Source organism: Lissotriton helveticus, chromosome 3_1 (genome assembly GCF_964261635.1).
Source record: "Lissotriton helveticus chromosome 3_1, aLisHel1.1, whole genome shotgun sequence".
Lineage (NCBI taxonomy): Eukaryota > Metazoa > Chordata > Amphibia > Caudata > Salamandridae > Lissotriton > Lissotriton helveticus.
In genome coordinates, this window is record NC_136061.1 from 126,918,644 (window position 1) to 126,940,155 (window position 21,512).

Below are 21,512 nucleotides of genomic sequence, written 5' to 3' on the forward strand. Positions count from 1 at the left end.
TCTACTTTTATCAACTTATTAAGAGTATTCCTTCTTTACACACTGCTGCTTTGTTACTTGGGGCCGATATTGCAGGATCAATTTCAGTAACAAAACCGGCCCCCACCGCTCCAATGCTGCCCCCACTGCTCCAAAACCGGCCCCCACCTTTCCGTCCTCCAGGGCAAACACCCAATGCCCACTACCGCCAGTCTGGCTCACTCAGCCCTGCATAAAATGAAGCTAAGTTTGGTGAAAAATGGGATCTTCTGACAAATGCATGCAGTTGGAGACACAAGATGCCTTGCCAGCTTTGCTGTCCTTTTATTTAAAGGATAAACAAAGCTGGTATTTGGCCTAAAGGGGAGGAAGAATGCAGTATTTGTTTTTAGGTCTCGCACCTGCGACACAGGGCGAAGCCCTGTCGCAGCGAGACCTATTGTCGGCGGCTCTACTTACAAGGAGACAAGAGATGGGCACGCGCAGCATGCCGGAATCGGATCAGGTCGCGCGCGTGAACACGCGCTCCGATTCCGGCATGCTGTTGACACTCACAATGGATCAAGATGCGCACACACACACACAGACAGACACACGCACACACAGACACACGCGCGCATACACAGACACACGCGCGCGCACACACACACGCGCACACACACACACAGACACACAGACATACGCGCACACACCCCCTCCCCCCACTGACCGGGCTCTTTCCGCTACAAGCTCCGTCACATCACATGGCACACGCTCTCTGCGAGAGGGCTCCATGCCTCCATCACACGGGCTACAACACGCGGGGCTCCCTCAGCTCACGGGAGCCCCAGACACTGCCACGCGCTCCATGCCCCAGGCAAAGTTGGCCGCACGCATACGCAGTGCGTAAGGACTGCGTGTGTGTTCCTGTGAGGTCGCGCGCTTTCGCTTTCACTTTGGCTAAAACCGTCTGCTGGTCCTGCCTCTAAGGAACACTCATCTCCACCCTCAGTGCTCCAAGCTTCTCAACACGACCCACAAGCTTGTATTAAAGTGCTGGGAGTTGCGTTTACTCGGATTTGCTTCATAAATTGACATAGCTGTCGTAAAACAGGCAAAGAAAAGAGATTTTGTGCGACAGAGAGAGGCAGGCTGTATGGTAGAACGCCTGTGTGTGCTTTTCCATGGACTATTTGTGGTGTTTAATTCTTCAGTGCTTTGCGGATTTAATTTCTAAGTGTTTAGGCTTCTCTGGGGATTTGCCCGGCGCTCCTTTTCGTGTCTGGTTTTAATTCAGAAAACCATCATTACTCGGCCTTAATCCAGTTGCCGACGCCAGTTGTTAGACCCTCGACTGTGACAAATGCAAATGGAGTGAGTGACAGCCCTTCTGGCCAGATTCCTGCTGTTAAACCCACCTCCACCCCTGCAGTTAACAACATTTGTAGTGGGTTGATCATAAAATCATGTTTGTGATCTTAGTGCAGAAGAGTTTTTTTTAAAGATATATGAGGTAATGGCGGCGGCTTCTGAACTTTGCACTTAAAATGCCTGCACGGTGCGACCAGAACCAAGCATGAAGCAGACAATCCTTATATACCCTTCCTGCTGGAGGTAACCTGGGTTTGAGAAGGTGATAGGGTTCAATGATGTGACAGACCCCCTAGGGTGCCTGCTGCGCCTTTCTCAGCCCAAAGGCTGCTCGTTTGGACCCCGCTCTCCTCAATGTAAGACGAGACTGCGCAGGGTCTCTGCGGATACGATGCCTGCAGTCTGATATGAGCCCGTTTCATAGTCATAGTCATAGTCATAGGTTCTTATATAGCGCACGATTCACCAAAAAGGTCTCAAGGCGCTAGGCAGGCGCGGCGCTTGCTGTGCAAAGTTTGAGGCTCGAAGGGCGGCTAGAAGCGCGTCACCACTGTAGGGCGCTTTACCGGCCTACAGCTCTGAGACTGCTTAGTGTCTCTCCATTCTCTAATGATAAATGAGGCCTGTATTCTGAACCCGTATCAGCAGGCACTTGCTGTTCTGAAATCGAGGGCCGGAATAGCGTCTAGAAGCGCTTCACTGCTGTAGGGCGCTTTATCGGCCTACAGCTCAGAGAGAGCGTAGGGTCTCTCTCTAAGGGAACGATGCCTGCGTCTGATATGAATCCGATCGGCAGGCACTTGCTGCTCAGGGATCCAGGCCTGCAGAGCGGCTAGAAGCGCGCTGGCACTGTAGGGAGCTGTGCCCACGAGACTAGACCTTACAGCTTTGAGGCAGCGCTGGGTTTCTCCAAGGATATGAGGCCTGCAGTCAAATATGAACCGTTATCTACAGGCATATGGTGCCCATCTTAGTGTGTTTCACCCACAGCTCTTTTTTTATCACATCAGTATTGCTGGTGCCATTAATAGAAGTTGGGTCTTCAGTTTTCTAGGTCTCGACCTGTTTTCATGTTTTACCCACACTGCCCCAAACCAGTGTCCTTCACTGCCCGTGCCTGCTCCTCTCAGTGCTCGTGCTTGTGTCCCTCAATGTCCAATGCCTGTCCCTCACCCTCCCTCACCGCATCTCCCTCACACCCTCACCCTCACACACCCTCTCACCCTCACACCCCCTCACACCTCCTCACCCTCACACACCCTCACACCTCCTCACCCTCACACACCCTCTCACCCACCCTCACCCTCCCTCACACACCCTCACACACCCTCACAACCCTCACCCTCACAACCCTCACCCTCACACACCCTCACTCACCCTCACACCCCCTCACCATCACACCCCCTCACCCTCACACACCCTCACACACCCTCACACCCTCTCACCCTCACTCACCCTCACACCCCCTCACACACCCTCACCCTCACACACCCTCACCCTCACTCACCCTCACCAGCATAGCATAACAAAACATAGCATAGCATATCAAAACACAGCATAGCATAGCATAACAAAAAAGCATAGGATAGCAAAACATAGCATAGCATAACAAAACAAAGCATATGATAGCAAAACATAGCATAGCATAATAAAACAAGGCATAGGATAGCAAAACAAAACATAGCATAACAAAACATAGCAAAGCAAAACACAACAAAGCATAGCATAGCATAACAAAACACATAAAAACATAGCATAGCATAACAAAACATAGCATAACAAAACAAAGCATAGTATAACAGCAAAACAAAAGATAGCATAGTATAACAAAACAGAGCGTAGCATAACAAAACACACCAAAACATAGCAGAACAAAACATAGCATAAGATAACAAACTTAGCATAACAAAACAAAGCATAGCATAACAAAACATAGCATAACAAAACAAAGCATAGTATAACAGCAAAACAAAAGATAGCATAGTATAACAAAACAGAGCGTAGCATAACAAAACACAACAAAACATAGCAGAACAAAACATAGCATAAGATAACAAACTTAGCATAACAAAACAAAGCATAGCATAACAAAACATAGCATAACAAAACATCGCAACACACAACAAAACATAGCATGACATAACAAAACATAGCATAGCATAACAAAACATAGCATTGCAAAATAAAGCATAGCATAATAAAACACAACAAAACATAGCATAACAAAACAAAGCATAGGATAGCAAAACAAAACATAGCATAGCATAACAAAACATAGCATAACGTAACAAAACATATCATAACAATACACAACACATAGCATAACAAAACATAGCATAGCTTAAGAAAACATAGCATAGCAAAACAAAACATGTAATAGCATAGCAAAACATAGCATAGCATACCAAACACAAAAAAGCATAGCATAGCATAAAAAAACATAGCAATGCAAAACAAAGCATAGCATAATAAAACACAACAAAACATAGCATAGCATAACAAAACATAGCATAGCATAGCATCACAAAGCATAGCATAGCAAAACATAGCAAAGCATAACAAAACATAGCATAGCATAATAAAACACAGCATAGCATAGCATAACAAATCAAAGCATAGGATAGCAAAACAAAACATAGCATAGCATACAGCATCACTCAGCACCACCACAGCATCACTCAGGGGCACCAAAACATCACTATGCGCTACCACAGCATCACCGAACGCTACAGCATCACTCGTTCGCCATCACAACATCACTCAGCGCCACCACATCATCAATCTGTGCAACCATTCAACAACAACTGGTTCAAATATGTTCTCTCAATGTTTCAAGCTTTATTACAAATGTAACAAAAATATGTTAATATTTCACTTCTGTTCTTGGATTTTCGTCACAATAAAATACACTGAACATAATCTTAACAAAAGTTATTTACAAAAGTTTAAGCTATTGCCATTATAAATTACAATAACTTTTATTTAAGTATTCATTATTAAAAAAAATGAAAAGCCATTGTTATTTGTAATATCAATACATGTAAGTCACGTAAATACAACACATATTGCATTACAAATGCTATAGGTGTCACATTTGCGAAAGTTGTAACTATTGGCATTGTAAATGACAAAGCTATTAATTTTGCTATTTTTGAAAACAAAACATAAATAAAAAATGTGTTATTTACAATACCAATAGCTCAAACTTTCCTAATGCGAGACCTATTGCATTGCAAATGCTTGTTATAGTGTGTTGAGGATTCCCTGGCTTCTGGCCCAGCCACACTCCCTGTCAGAGTTCCTCCCTTCCATGAGAGATTGCATGGATGTCTCAGTTGGGGCGTGCACAGACAGACACACTGCACAATCCAGGTACAACAGATTAATGGTTTACAATTTCCTTTATGCCAATGAAGCGGAACGAAAGAGGAGTCGTTGCCAACTGAAGGTTGTATCCAGCTGACACCAGGTAATGTTGTATGCACTGGTGCAAGACATTGGGAAAAGACTGTGAGCAGCATTCTTGGTTTAGAGTTGGATGGAACGGAAAATACTTTAATTTGTGAAGGTAATCCTAAATCTGGGGAAGGTTCCCCCGGCTGACTTTATACAGCCCCTACGGTGGTGAGATCCTTGGTAGAGGACATTACAATGGTGGATTCTCCTTCAGATTTAGAACTTTCTCAGGGACTGAAGTAGTTTCCAATACCACCCTAATCTAAATCAGGTCACTGCAGGTGGGCGGTAATTGGAATTCCTCTATTTGCCAGAGGAGGCTGTGAATTTGGAGGTCTACATCGCCATGGCAACCTTATGAGGAGGAAGGGGGCGTGGCTACGCGGGCGAGCGGAATGGCCACCTGAACGTAGAGCTCCGCCGAGCGGGCTGCAAACGGGGCCGTTTCCAGGAGATCCGACACTGCACAGGGGTCGGAAATTGCGTGATGCCGACCCCTAACACCACCTGATGAAGCTGGCCGGGATTGGAGGCCGGGGGACGGCGAGAACGGGTGCAGCTGCGGAGGGGTGGTGAGGCCTCTCGGGCCTCGCCGGACGTGACCCTGCTGCGCCGGAGCGCTTGGTGAGTCCTCTGGGTGGCCCCTTTGTTTCCCCACGTGGCATTGGGGTTGCTGTCGGGCTCTCCCGGGCCCGCTTCTTGCCCCCGGTGGTCTCCAGTGGTGGAGGAGCGGACCCTCGGTACGGGACCGGCCCTTGCGGCCTGGTCCGGCCTTGGGAGCCGGGGCCTCGATTTTGGTGACTGCCTGGGCTGCGTGGCGGCGGGCGGGGGAGGCGGGCGGCGGGCCCTGATTGTGATTGGGGGGTGACGTGGGGTGCAACCGGGGGGCTCTAGGGCGATTTCCAGGCGGCCCCGCATCTCTGCATTTGGTGGGGGCTCCACATCTTCGCCCCCACCACCAACACGCCTCCCCGACTCGCGCCTGTCCCCCAACAAGCCCACGAACAGCGCACTCTCCAGCCCTCAAATGCAGCAACCAGCCACCCACATTACACGCCTGTGAGCATGCTGGATTGCCACAAGAAGTCTGTATGGCCTTTGTGACTCTGGCCTAATTACTTGCCTGTGCCTCGTTGACCTAGATGCTTGGTCTTCCTGCTACGCTGCCATTTGCTACCTTACTAAGTGAAGGTATAGACTTGCCTGCTGGTTCAGTGTTGCCACCACGACCCTCCACTGGCCCTACCTACTGCAAGGGCTCGGCCTCCAGATTGGCTCCAGGCGGACGTGTCACCCCGGCATAGGAACCCCCGGGACTGCGCGGTTCTGCCTTGGCGTCCCTGCGACCTCTGCGGTGCGGATTGCGCCTAACACGGGGTGGTGTTTAAGACACCTGATCCATTTGTCCCGGTCTGTACACCTCGCTTGCAAGGTGCCCTGTAACTGTGCTCAACGCTCTTGCTGGTCGCACTTGTCACTGTATCTTGACGCACTGGTGCCTGTCCACCGCCATTTCCATCATGGGTAAACGAGATCTTAACCAGGGGAAACTTACCTTCGAAACGGCTGCCCTCCGTACAGTTGAAGACCCACCCACACATGCTGCAGACGCTGAAGGCCCAGTGACAACGGGAGACACCGCTGGTATGGTCGCCGAAATGTTGGGCGAAATGCGTGCTGGATTTAAGGCCTTGGACTCCCGCTTCGACACCCTCGGAAAAAAAATGGCGGACATGGGCGCGAAGATTCAATCGCAGGATAGGCGCCTGGATGTAGCTGAATGCAGAGTTTCCGACTTAGAAGATGGAGCTGCGTCGACGCTAAAAAGATTGGAACGCGTGGAGAAGATCCTTAAGGATGTTGCTATTAAGAACGAGGATTTAGAAGCGCGCAGTAGGCGCAATAACATTCGCATAATTGGTGTGGCGGAGACGACGGCGACCGGACGCTTTGACACATTTGTGGAAAATCTCTTGATCGAACTATTCGGTAGGGACACATTCACGGCTGGCTTCATAGTGGAGCGCGCACACAGATCGTTGGGGCCTCGCCCTAATCCGGGGTTGCCTCCCCGGCCCATCATAGCCAGAATCATGAACTTCAGAGACCGGGACGCGGCACTAAAAGCTGCCAGGGAGGCTGGCGAGGTGAAATGGCAAGGCGGAGTGCAATCCTTTTACCCAGACTTCACAATTATGGTCCAAGACGCGCGCCGAAAATACACTGGTGTCAAAGCCGCTTTGCGCAAGTTGGGGTTGCGCTACGGAATGCTGTACCCTGCCAGGCTCAGAGTAGACGTGGATGGCAGGTTTCGCATTTTTGACTCCACCGCTGAGGTACAGGAATTTTGTCAAGCTTACAAAAACAGAGGGTCGCCTAGGACCTCAGGCGAAGCACAAAAATCTCCGCCACACACAGACTCGCAGGCTAGTACTGACCTTTTTGCGGAGAGCGGACAAGGCTGAATTGTACCCCTTCTTTTTGGAATGGCCGTTCCTTTCAGTATTATGCACCTAACGATGATATTATTTTTGCAGTGTTTTCTATACTTGTTGAGAATTGAATGTCGCCCCGGCCGGGGTACCCGCGTGGCGGAGCGTTGCCACCCCCCCATGGCACGAGCCGTATTGTGCTTTTCTCTTAGTTTGCCTTTACTTTCTGGTTATATTACTGGACCATTGCTTTTGTCTGATTATATTGGTGTTCTTATTTGGGATGGGAGTTGCCTCCTGGGGCTTAAGGAGAGGCTGGGTGGTGGGAGGGTGGGAGGGATTGTTTCATTCTTCGGTTCTAATGTTAATGACATTGCACTGTTTTTCTTCATGAATGATGCCTATTTTGCGGGAGGGAGGCGGCTGCTATGCACACACTTGTTTAATTGTGATTCCTTCGGTTTTGAATGGCTAAGGTAGGACAGCAACCTGGTCCTTCCAGACTTACCCTGATGTCATGGAACGTCCGAGGTTTAAACAACACGAGAAAACGACGTCAGGTCCTAAACTACGCAGCGCGACATGGGGTTGATGTATTGTTTCTACAAGAGACACACTTAGTGCGGAATGACTCCTCCTCATTTGCCAGGGGTTGGGGCGCATACAGGTTCTTTTCCGGCGACAGCAGATATGCGAGGGGTGTGGCGATAATGATACATAGGCGGGTCCCCTTTGTGCACTCAGACAGTGTAATTGACGATGGAGGCAGATATGTCATTGTCACAGGGGTACTTCTAGGCTTCAAGATCACCTTTGCTGGAGTATATGGTCCCAACTCAGACTCCCCCGCCTTATTCCAAAGTCTCCATGATGCTTTGCTACGCCTGGACACCGATATGTTGGTGATAGGTGGAGACTTTAACTTGTTGATGGACCCTACCAGGGATAGCACGTCTTCTTCCCCAGACTGCAAACGCCCGCTCACGTGCGGTCCTGACAGATATGTGCACACACTACCCGCTCATTGATATTGAGGCTCGTTTACACTCTAACACGCCCACTTATACCCATCACTCTGGATATCACAACACTAGTACCAGGATCGACTACTGCCTCCTTTCCCCAGGGGTGGCCGGTTGGGTGAAGGACCATTCGACACTCCCACGCACGCTGTCGGATCACTCTCCTATTGTACTGACCCTACTGGTTCCCAGATTGGGGGGATACGAGAGACAATGGCGTTTCCCCGGCAAGGCGTTATCTGACCCGGTCTTCAAAGAAGACATTCGTACAGCGATAGAGGAGTATTTTGAGCACAACACGGGCACAGTAGACACTTGGGCCACGCTGTGGGAGGGATTCAAATCCACTATTAGAGGGGTTTGCATCACTAAACACGTGGGGGCCTTGCGCGAGATTCGGGCCTGCATGACACGTATCGAGACAGAAATAACCAAACTGGACAGAGACACACTCACGGACACCGACGGTAAGATAGAGACGAAGAGGTTAGGGCTACTGCAGGAGTTCAGGGATACTGCAGATAGGGAATTGAAATATCTAGGCGTGCAACACTCAGCTAGACAATACGGAGAGGGAGACAGACCTGGCAGGCTCTTGGCTCAATTGCTCCGCCCTCCCCGACAGGCCTCATACATCTCTGACGTGGTGGATGACTTGGGCGTTCGACATCAGACCACCCCTGCCATCTGCGAAGCCTTCTTATCCTACTACATTGTACACCTCCACTCTGACAGGGGATCATCGCGACCCAGGCCCCTATATCAACGAGATCTCCATGGTGTTCCTGGAGAAGTATATGCAGGATTTCCTGGCTATGCCTATTGATCCGGACTGCGTCATTGAGGCTATAGATGCATTGAGGGGCTCCTCGGCACCGGGGCTTGATGGCTTTTCGGCCGACTTTTATAAAGAATACAAGGAGGAGCTAGTACCGCGCTTGATAGAGATGTATGCGGAGGCACTCGAAACGGGGGTTTTGCCGCCCACGCTCCGAGAGGCAGTCATCATTCTACTTCCTAAGCCGGGTCGGGACCCCGCGAGGTGTGGCTCTTACAGACCCCTTTCCCTACTTAACCTTGACTACAAGATTTTAGCCAAAGTCCTCGCAACCCGACTGTCTTTACTGATGGAGTCTATTATCTCGCCGGCTCAGTCTGGATTTGTCCCCCACAGATCCACCTCCTTTAATCTCAGAACATTGTTTTCGGTGCTCCACAGAATAGACCCAAATATACCAGCGGCTGCGGTGTTTTTGGATGCCGAAAAGGCATTTGACTCTTTAGAATGGCCCTTTTTTCTGTCTGTCATGAGACGGATGGGCATGCCGCCGCTGTTCGTCTCCACGGTCGAACTGCTTTATACCGCCCCTAGGGCGCGGCTGCGCCTTAATGGCACTGTTCCTGATAGCTTCCCTCTCTCTCGGGGAACCCGGCAAGGATGCCCCCTGTCCCCACTGCTATACATCCTGGCCATGGACCCTTTGGTGCGGCACTTTCAAGAACACCACATGCACCGTGGGCTCCAGTTTCGAACGGGTCCGCTTCTCATTTCCCTATACGCGGACGATACCATTTTATATGTCAGATCCCTGGAGACTAATCTGGCGCCCCTGCTTCTGGAGATCACCCGCTTTGGGGAATACTCCGGCCTTCGTATTAACTGGCACAAATCCGACATCTTTCCACTCACCCCCTCCACTGAACGCTGGGACTGCCCGTTCCCGCTTGAATGGAATGCTGATTCGGTGAAATATCTGGGTATCCACATTCATTTAGACACGGTATCTATGATTCGTCTGAACTATGGCCTGGCGTTGGACTTCCTGGAAGATAATCTGGCACGTTGGCTTCGCCTTCCTCTTTCGATGGCGGGCCGTATTGCCATAATTAAAATGATCGTGCTCCCCCGTTTTTTATATCTCTTTAACAACATTCCGATCCCACTCACCAAAATCTTCTTCACCCAACTACGCTCGTTGTTGCTGCAGTTGGTGTGGGGAGACAATAACCCGCGAGTTTCCTGGCGAATCCTGACACTGCCTTATGAAAGAGGTGGCTTTGGAGTGCCCGATTTTTATCTTTACAACCTGGTCGCGCAATGCGCTTATGCACATCCCTGGTTCCACCCGGACGCTGCGATTCCATATCTGCGGCCGGAGGCGGACTTGGTGTTACCGCTTGCCCTCAACACGGTACTACCAAAAAGCTTACCCCGAGACCCGCAAGACATACAGACTGTTTCCACTACATCATGGGCTTGGATGCAACTGCGTAGACTACTCCAGTTAGACGTGTTGTATTCTCCGGCTCTTCCACTACCGAACCCACACTGGTTCCCTATCACCGCTGAAAATGTGGTTTGCAACACACTGTCCAAATATCAGCTCACCACAATAGGGGACCTGTTCCCAGACGGACATGTCTTTTCAGTGTCAGAGGATCAGCGATTCACTGACCGGACGTTTATGGACTTGTTTGTATTGACCAGAGTGCGATCCATGCTACGAGCGCAGTTCCCCTCGTTCCCACTACCCCCAGATGACATGGCTGCCCTAACTTTCTTACTCCAGTCCCATACAGACGCACATATGGTTTCTAAGCTGTACGGACTCTGTGTGGCGGCCCTTCCTACTTCGGACGCGAGGGTCCGTGCGGCATGGGAAACCGATTTGGGTAGAACTATCTCAGATGACCAATGGGCCGCTTGTTGCCGAGCTACTAAAGACGTCTCCATTAATAGTAGGCATAAATTGATACATTTCAAGTTTTTGAGGTGGTTGTACTTCACACCGGACCTGGCCCACAAAATTGACCCAACCAGGCCTCATTGCTGCCCCAAATGCAAGGCCCCGCATGCCGATTTTGCACACCTTACATGGACTTGTCCTAAACTGCATGACTACTGGCTGCAAGTACATCACATCTTGGGCGACATTCTGGAATGCGAGTTGTAGCCCATACCAGAGATTGCACTGCTTGGTTTTGTGGTTGAGTTCCCCCGTGCCACGCGGAAGCTGGCTGCCATAGGCTTCTTGCTCGCAAAAAGGGAAATTGGTTTATTATGGGGGTCCAGACGAATCCCCAACTCCAAGGCATGGTTACGCAGTCTTGCCCAATGTAACATCAATAGTGTGGAATATTCCACGCAGGTCCCAACAGCTTCACGCCCAGCTGATATCTGGGGCCCATACCGACAGTACGTTAGCAAATTAACACAGGCTACACAATCCCAAGCTGCCAGTTCTATTGTCCCGGAAGGGGTGGGATAGGTATCGCTAGCATGACAGTTGAGCTTTGCCTGTTGCGTTATGAAGGTCTTGTCATTAAAACACTACTGGGACGGGGTGGGCGGGAACTGCCGATTCCATGGTTAGTGATGTTTGAGAAAGGGGTGTTTTCTTCTCTGTGTCTTTGCCTACTTGGCCCCGATTGATGATGTTGCACTATTTACATCTCCTCATATGTCATTCCCTCGATCCTTGTCTGCCTATGCTCATGCTGTTACCACCTTAATAATGATTGTTGTGTTGCTTGTCGCTCTCTCTCTCACAATGGCATATTCATTTTCGTTATGTTTGAAAGCATGTATATCTCTTTACGTTATCCTTCCACATGTGCGATTCCACTGTAGAACTAGAAAAAGGAAAATAAGACTTCTAGAATGTGTTGCACCGCTTGTAATATTATTGGTCACGTCCTCCAGCTGCTTATTTTGTATGATGACTACTAAAGTTTTCACTGTACTTGGTTTACTATGTGCTTTTATGCTTATACGGACCAATCTGATGCGAATAAAGAGATTTTAAAAAAAAACCAAAAAAAACCTTATGAGGAGGAAAACCAGCTAGTTGATTCTTCTACAGGCTGAACACTTCCTCCGGCAGCAGAGGGTTTACCATCACTGGCTGTATCGTAGAAGGTGCCTGGTGTAATATCCATGGGACACCCACTATTTCAAGTCCCGTATGTTTTCTGGCGCAATAACCTAGTGTCGCAGGATTCCTGGTCAGTGTGCTACATTATTATGGCATGGATCTCAATGGCTCGTCTGGGTTTTGGGGACCACTCAGAGTGGTACTTGTCTTAGCATGGGTGACTAAGGTAGCAATGCTCATGCCAGACTATGACACTATTAATGGTTGGTGGCAGCAGATTCTGGTAGTGAGATCCTGTTTACCCGAACTTCACTATAGAGATGGCTGGCTCTTCCTGTTAAATCAATTTAGATGGTCCTTACTTGTCCCACTCCCCCCCCTTCCACAAGAGATGGTGCACTTCCTATGTGTATGAAGGCCTTAGTGTTGTAGTGTGCACCATAAGGTTAGTGGTAGGCAGACACTGCTGTCTTACCTTTTCCGGCATGTTTTCCTAGCGCTGCTCCCTTAGAGTCCCTTTGCCTTCGAAGCCATGTGCATTATCTGCCTTTGCATACATGGGGCTTTATTTATGAAACCCTGCATCACATTTACGTTGGCGTTGCGTCACTTTTTGTGATGCAGCTGCATTGATAATGCGCCACGTTTGGTCATATTTACGAAGTGACGCAGATACGTCACTTTGTAAACCCCTGAGCTACATTATACCTGCGTCAGGTATAATTTATGCAGGGTGGGCGTTCCCTCACATCAAAGCCTCGTAGAAGTGGTGCATTGAAATCTATAAGATTTCAGTGCGCCACTTCTAGGACGGCATTGCGTCAAAACCTTACACCTGCCTCATGGCAGGCGCAAGGATGACGCAGGCCCTTTCACATGGGGATTTTCCCATGTGAAAGGACACATTGCTGGAGTTGCATCTGTTTTCAGACACGCCCCAGCAATGTATCACTTTTGTGCCTACAGATACGTCAGTAATACTGACGTATCTGTAACTTCTTGCGCCATGATGTGCTGTACTCTCAATACAGCGCATCCATGGTGACGCAAGGAGGGCACACTGAGAAGTCTTGCATCACTGCTTTGCCGCAGCGAAGAAACACTTCTCATAAATAAGGCCCATTGTCCCAGGAAGGAACTTCTGGCTGAAACTTTGAACTCACTCTAGCAAGTTAAGGCATGCCATCGGGGAGAACAGTACTAAGAAAAGACTTTGAGTGGCCTATCCAAAGGGCACATACTTATTGGAAACACTGGGATGAGGCCACATACCCACATACTATAAGAAGAAACTGTCTACTTGTAATACCAAGCCCAGAGATGGTGCTTTACCTCCAAGTGATCGTCATGGAGATGTGGCTACTTGAAAGAGAAATGCACTATTCACATGTGTTATGTTTTTGCCTCATGTCTACTTCCGAGCCGACATCATAACAGTATGTTTGCTGTGTTAGTCTGATCATTGCCAAAGGCTTTACATATTGTTATTGTTATTTGGCATTTATTAGGCGCATGTATCACCCGTAGGTCTCACAGCGCCAGCAGGTGTGAGAAAGGGATTCACTGTGGAGGGCTCGCTACTTTCTGAAAAGCCACGTTTTCAGTACTTTACGAAAGCTTTTGTGATTGGTTACTTCACGTAGCTGGATTGGGAGGGAGTTCCATGATTGAGGGCCGAGTTTGGAAAAAGCCCTGTCCCCAGTTCTGACAGTTCGCACTTTAGGAACCTTTAAATGGTGTTTACTGGATGAGCGAAGGGATCGAGCCGGTGCATAACGATTTAGTTTATTTGTTAAATACTAGGGGCCTTTGCCGTTGAGAGTTTTGTGAATTATACAGCAGGTCTTGAAAATAATCCTTTTTTTCACAGGCAGCCAGTGTAGGGCCCTCAGCGCGGGGATCGAGTGGGAGCGAGGGGGGAGGTTAAGAATCACTCTTGCTGCCGTGTTCTGCAGTACCTGAAGTTTGGCTAGGTATGTGTCATTACAGCCAGCCAATAGTGCGTTGCCGTAATCTAAACGGCTGATAATGAGGCCTTGGACAAAAGGCATCTGGGAGGAAAGCGGGATCCATTTAAAGATTTTTTTTAGGGTTCTCAGGATGCCAAAGCCAGTGCGTATAGTGGTATTAATATGCTCGGCCATAGAAAGCTTGTCATCAATGAGGAAACCTAAATTACGAGCAGACTTTTTCGGGGAGGGGAATAGACCCAGGACCGATGGCCACCAGTCACTTGTCCAGGCTCTCTGCGCGTTACCATAGAGCAAGATCTCCGATTTGCTGGCATTCAGTAACAGGTGATTGTTGGTCATCCATTCTTTTACTGCGGTCATACAGTTTAGGAATCTGGTTTTGGTGTCATCACGGTCCGTTCCAATCTGGATCACTAATTGCGTGTCGTCAGCGTATGACACTGTGTCAAACCCATGGTTCCGGATGATTTTTGCTAAAGGGGACACGTAGATATTGAATAATGTGGGGCTCAATATGGACCCCTGAGGAACACCATTATCAATATTCTGTTTTTCAAAGGTAAAAGGACCAATTTGGACTTTGGAAGACCTGTCAGACAGGTAGCTCTTGATCCACCCCAAGGCCGGACCTCCGACACCAATCTCCGACAATCGAAACAACAATGTGTTGTGGGAGATGGTGTCGAAGGCCGCGGAGAGATCAAGCAGGACAAGGACCGCGGACTGCCTGGCGTCAAGGGACAGCCTGATGTTATCTACGATTTCGAGGAGGGCGGTCTCTGTACTATGGCTGGCCCTAAAGCCAGATTGGGATGGGTCAAGCAGTTTATTTTCTTCCAGGTAGTGATAGAGTTGGTGGTTAATCAGTGACTCCATTGTTTTTCCAAACAGAGGTAAGAGAGAGATGGGACGATAGTTGGAAAGTTGAGTTGGATCAGCAGAGGGCTTTTTTAGGATAGGACGTATAATGGCCCAGTTATACATGATTCATGATGTATAACTGGGTTGTGCTATTTTATTTATGAGAATTTACGATATAACAATGTTTTACTATTCTTTGATTATAGAAAAACATGAGCAATCGGTATGTATGCATGTGCATCATATGGGAAGCCCTTATTTTTGGCAAGATTGTGGTGCTAATATAGACATTATCCAGGACTATGAAAAAAGAGAATTCCACCAAAGTATGCTGTCGGTTTTCATATTATTTATCCGTGGTGCCTTCATATCAAGGTCCATAATTTTTATTGTTGCAATTACTCCTTCTGATATATGCTGCATGAAAATAGAGATTTAATATTGAATATGGCAGTCTGGATTTTCTTATTCATGACAGTATCTGGCAGTACATGAGTGGTGCTCAATATCTATCATCGCCAACTTGTGGCAGATGTGGGTCACATCTGTCTGCTCCTTCCACTCAAGCTGGAAGGTTTGCCAATACCTGTACTGTCTAAGGGCACAGAGGTATCTACTGGGCCGCAGTTACAAGGTAACTTTTAAAAGCATATGTTGACACCCAACATGGGACTGGCTGTCTGAGTTGCCTCGGGGACCAATTATTACTAATGCAGATACCTTTATTGTAATATTAGTTTCCTTCCTTAGTTCGGATTGGAGTCCCCTGTTCTACGGAAAGGTTTGATAATAAGCCTAACCATTAAAAGGAATTCCCTGTTATTTGACTGAGTTTTGAATCATGATCTGGCTCTCTGTTAAAAGGGTGGGTGGGACCGTACAAGAAAGTGCACATGGTAGAGGTCCTTCAAACGTGCAAGAGTTTCTTGCCACAAGGGGTGAACTCATTGTCAAAGCGAGTTAGAGTATCAACTATTGTTGTGTGTCCTTTTGGTTGTAGTAACTATAGATGAACAGTTTGTGAATAGAATGAGGCTTACTCTTTTGTGAGTGGGTGTACGTTTCTGCCTAAACTTGTCCTAACCCTCTCTAAACCCCTCCTTCTTTGCTCCTCCCTTAACCCCTCCCCTTGAGTACTAAGTATTCTCCATTTTCCAGCCACTACCCTTTTTCCATTTCACATTTACTACGAAAATGTATACATACACATGCAGAAACTCCGCAGTTGGGAGTCAGGGACTGTTCGGGACTATGTGGGGAACACAGTCAGGGACTTGGGCAAGGACTGGGCACGGGGTAGAAAACTTACACAGGAAGAGGAGTACAGCGCTGCCCAGGATCATACAGGGAGTCAGATGAGAACGAGGGATCCAAAGGGGAAGCCTGTACAAGTGAACAAGATGGGTAAGACTTAGAAAGAAAGGCACTCACAAAGCAATTTAGCATTCAGAATAACTACACCCAGGACGAATGTGCAAGACATATATATGAAACAACATTAACGATAAAGGGGGGTGTGGCGTAAAGCACTCAGGAGCTCCACACGGGAAGACTGAAGCTCAGTAAGTTTCTTACCCACAATTGCTGTTCCAGACACTGACTGCAAATACCCACATGTAGGGTATGGATGCAAAGGCAGGGTCTGTGGAGCTTTTACCTATGGTGATGTTATAAATGTAACTCAGAGACAATACTCACAGTGAACAAGAAACACCACCTAGGTAGTCAGCTGTGCCCAAGGATCCTGGCGATCAAACATGAACACGCAAGGCAGTAACAGCAAAGGGGTAGAACAAAACACAAGCACAGTAGACAAGGAGCTAGCAAGGAGGAGTGCTTAACAGGAAAGGAAGGAAATGACAGGTCACACTTGGCAGAAAGCAGGTAACACACATACAAGGCAACAGAAGCAAGACATCAGAATAGTAATTCAGCAAAGTAGAACTGGAACCAAGGAAATGGGAAGAAGGGCAGGGACTGGAAAAGGATATACAGAAGCGGAGGTTACAGGGGTATACTAGAATAGTGCAGGTTAAGGAATCAAGAAAACAAAGTAGCATAGAAGGCAGTGCTGGGGCAGGAACAAGAAGTGGGCTAAGGATCAGGAGTCAAGGCAGCACTGCTGACAGTGCCGGTTCGGGAAGAGGGAATTACCAAAGCTTCAGGAGTCAAGGTAGCACTGCAGGCAGTGCTATTTCAGGAAACAGGGAAATTACTTTAGCTCAGGAGACAAGATAGCATTACAGGCAGTGCTGGTTCAGGAACAGGGAGTTAATAAAGCTTGAGGAGTCAAGGTAGCACTGCAGGCAGTGCTGGTTCAGGAACAGGGAAATTACTTTAGCTCAGGAGACAAGGTAGCACTACAGGCAGTGCTAGTTCAAGAAACAGAACATAGCTACAGCTCAGGAAACAAGGTGTCAAGAGAGCACGGCAAACAGTGCAATTCAGGAACAAGAACTAGCTGAAGCCCAGGAACAAAGAATAACTATAGCTCAGGAACTCAGGAAACAAGAGCACTGCAGGCAGTGCTAATTCAGGTACAAGGAATAGCTATAGCTCAGGAACTCAGGAACAAGGTAGCACTGCAAACAGTGCTAATTCAGGAGAAGGAAAACTGCTGCAGTTCTGGAACAAGGAATGTTAAGGCTCAGAAGTCAAGGTAGCACTGCAGGCAGTGCTAATTCAGGAACAAGGAAAACAGCAGCAGGTCAGGAACAAGGCATAACTAAAGCTCAGAAAACAAGGTTAGCAAAAGCTCAGGGAGCACAGGAAACAAGGATCGGTCTCACCGGGAAACGGCTACAATGACCAACCTTGGTTTGAAGGTAGCTGGGGCTTAAAAGCAAAAAACAACAAGTGATGGACTGAATGTGGATCAATGTCACACACTCCCCCAGTCAAAAGATCTGGGCCCAAATCCATCGTTTTTTTGCACTCCACACCACCCTGGGTCAGATAATGGCTTTATGCAAATCAGCTCTGACCCTGTTGCCCCATGGGAACAGTCCAGTCCGAACTACAACAGCCATATCTTTCCCAGACCGGAATCAAGCATCCGAGGACCGGACCGGTTTCGAGGTAACACCTCTCTTCAGCCCGGCTAGCTTGACTCCAAGTGGTGTGGAGTGCCTGGGACCCACGTCTGGGCATCCCCAGCGCACTTAGGGCGGCAATTGCAAAAAACAACAAATGATGGACTGAATGTGGATCAATGTCACACACTCCCCCAGTCAAAAGATCTGGGCCCAAATCCATCGTTTTTTTGCACTCCACACCACCCTGGGTCAGATAATGGCTTTATGCAAATCAGCTCTGACCCTGTTGCCCCATGGGAACAGTCCAGTCCGAACTACAACAGCCATATCTTTCCCAGACCGGAATCAAGCATCCGAGGACCGGACCGGTTTCGAGGTAACACCTCTCTTCAGCCCGGCTAGCTTGACTCCAAGTGGTGTGGAGTGCCTGGGACCCACGTCTGGGCATCCCCAGCGCACTTAGGGCGGCAATTGCAAAAAACAACAAGTGATGGACTGAATGTGGATCAATGTCACACACTCCCCCAGTCAAAAGATCTGGGCCCAAATCCATCGTTTTTTTGCACTCCACACCACCCTGGGTCAGATAATGGCTTTATGCAAATCAGCTCTGACCCTGTTGCCCCATGGGAACAGTCCAGTCCGAACTACAACAGCCATATCTTTCCCAGACCGGAATCAAGCATCCGAGGACCGGACCGGTTTCGAGGTAACACCTCTCTTCAGCCCGGCTAGCTTGACTCCAAGTGGTGTGGAGTGCCTGGGACCCACGTCTGGGCATCCCCAGCGCACTTAGGGCGGCAATTGCAAAAAACAACAAGTGATGGACTGAATGTGGATCAATGTCACACACTCCCCCAGTCAAAAGATCTGGGCCCAAATCCATCGTTTTTTTACACTCAACACCACCCTGGGTCAGATAATGGCTTTATGCAAATCAGCTCTGACCCTGTTGCCCCATGGGAACAGTCCAGTCCGAACTACAACAGCCATATCTTTCCCAGACCGGAATCAAGCATCCGAGGACCGGACCGGTTTCGAGGTAACACCTCTCTTCAGCCCGGCTAGCTTGACTCCAAGTGGTGTGGAGTGCCTGGGACCCACGTCTGGGCATCCCCAGCGCACTTAGGGCGGCAATTGCAAAAAACAACAAGGGATGGACTGAATGTGGATCAATGTCACACACTCCCCCAGTCAAAAGATCTGGGCCCAAATCCATCGTTTTTTTGCACTCCACACCACCCTGGGTCAGATAATGGCTTTATGCAAATCAGCTCTGACCCTGTTGCCCCATGTGAACAGTCCAGTCCGAACTACAACAGCCATATCTTTCCCAGACCGGAATCAAGCATCCGAGGACCGGACCGGTTTCGAGGTAACACCTCTCTTCAGCCCGGCTAGCTTGACTCCAAGTGGTGTGGAGTGCCTGGGACCCACCTCTGGGCATCCCCAGCGCACTTAGGGCGGCAATTGCAAAAAACAACAAGTGATGGACTGAATGTGGATCAATGTCACACACTCCCCCAGTCAAAAGATCTGGGCCCAAATCCATCGTTTTTTTGCACTCCACACCACCCTGGGTCAGATAATGGCTTTATGCAAATCAGCTCTGACCCTGTTGCCCCATGGGAACAGTCCAGTCCGAACTACAACAGCCATATCTTTCCCAGACCGGAATCAAGCATCCGAGGACCGGACCGGTTTCGAGGTAACACCTCTCTTCAGCCCGGCTAGCTTGACTCCAAGTGGTGTGGAGTGCCTGGGACCCACGTCTGGGCATCCCCAGCGCACTTAGGGCGGCAATTGCAAAAAACAACAAGTGATGGACTGAATGTGGATCAATGTCACACACTCCCCCAGTCAAAAGATCTGGGCCCAAATCCATCGTTTTTTTGCACTCCACACCACCCTGGGTCAGATAATGGCTTTATGCAAATCAGCTCTGACCCTGTTGCCCCATGGGAACAGTCCAGTCCGAACTACAACAGCCATATCTTTCCCAGACCGGAATCAAGCATCCGAGGACCGGACCGGTTTCGAGGTAACACCTCTCTTCAGCCCGGCTAGCTTGACTCCAAGTGGTGTGGAGTGCCTGGGACCCACGTCTGGGCATCCCCAGCGCACTTAGGGCGGCAATTGCAAAAAACAACAAGTGATGGGCTTAAAAGAGCTCACAGTAATCATATGCATGAGGTGTGAGCAGGCTAGCAGCAGCTAGCCACAGGTGAGCTGAATTCCTCCACCCATCCTTGGCCTGCAGGGGTGGAGACAAAGCAGTGAGCAGGGAATTCTGGGTAATGGAGTTTCAGGCATGAGTAGGCTGGCTTCAAGTATAAGCAGGCTTGCTATCACAAAACCCGGCATGGATTGGGAATGGATGTCAGTTCCCAATAAGTGTTCAAATGGCTGAAAGTCAGGATATGCATGCAGGGAAGGGTCTGGAAGCTTATTAGAAGACTGGAAAGTCCCACTATGTGGCCCCTGGTGGTGGGCACGAGAGCACAGGGAGCGAATTGTGACATTGGGATGGAGATCTCCACACAGAAAAGGATAGGAGATGCGGATCTGGAACTTTCGGAGGTAGGCTTGTGAATAGCATTTTATTAGTATGTTTTGTAGTGCGTACTGCAAAATGCGGTTTGTAAATAGGTCCCATAGTGTTTTTTTTAAATGTATTTGTTATTGTATTTATTAGAAATAAATCATAAACAGCATGTGGATGTAAATATATTGTTAATCATGATATACAATATATGATCTTGAATATCGAATAAGGCATGAGGAGAAAGGGAAGGGGAAACAAAGGGATGAAATAGGTAAAAGAAAACACAACATAGGGGAAGACTGGTGCAGCTAAAGAATATTACATGGAGCATCAAGACATTTTTTTACAAAACCAAATACAATATATATATTACAATGTACATATAAGAAGGAAAGATGCAGAGTACTAGTTGAAGCTTGTTTCTACACGGGTGGCCCCAATGTCATGACTGCACAACACACCTGACTATACCCAGGTCTACGGGAGAGCCATGTAGTACAACGTTTTTCACCCATAAAGCAGAGGTGAAGGCACATTTGATTATTTTACTGATTGAAGCAAAACTTTCATGCCAATATTGTGCGATCTGGGGTCACTACCAGGCCAGGTGAAGAAAGGAAGCCTGGGCGAAACCACATCTCCAGCAGCTCGTGTCTTCACAGAGTCCCATATGATGAAGCTGCGTGGGCGTCCTGTAATACCTATGCAGGAACTTAAAGTGGACCAGGCGGAGTTTATAATTTGGAGATAGCAGCTCCAGCTGACCACAGCAAAATCTCCCCTATTCCTCGGTCAGAGGCGTGAGTAACTCCTCGTTCCCGCTGGCAAGGGCTTAAAGTTGAGTGATCGGGAATGTATGTTGCATCAAATTGTATAGATGTGTGATCAGCTTGCGCTGGGATGAGTTGTTTAACATGTGTTATAGGGCCATTAATGTGGGTGGAGGGGCAGGGAAGGAGTCATGCACATGGCGACAGGTTGCCC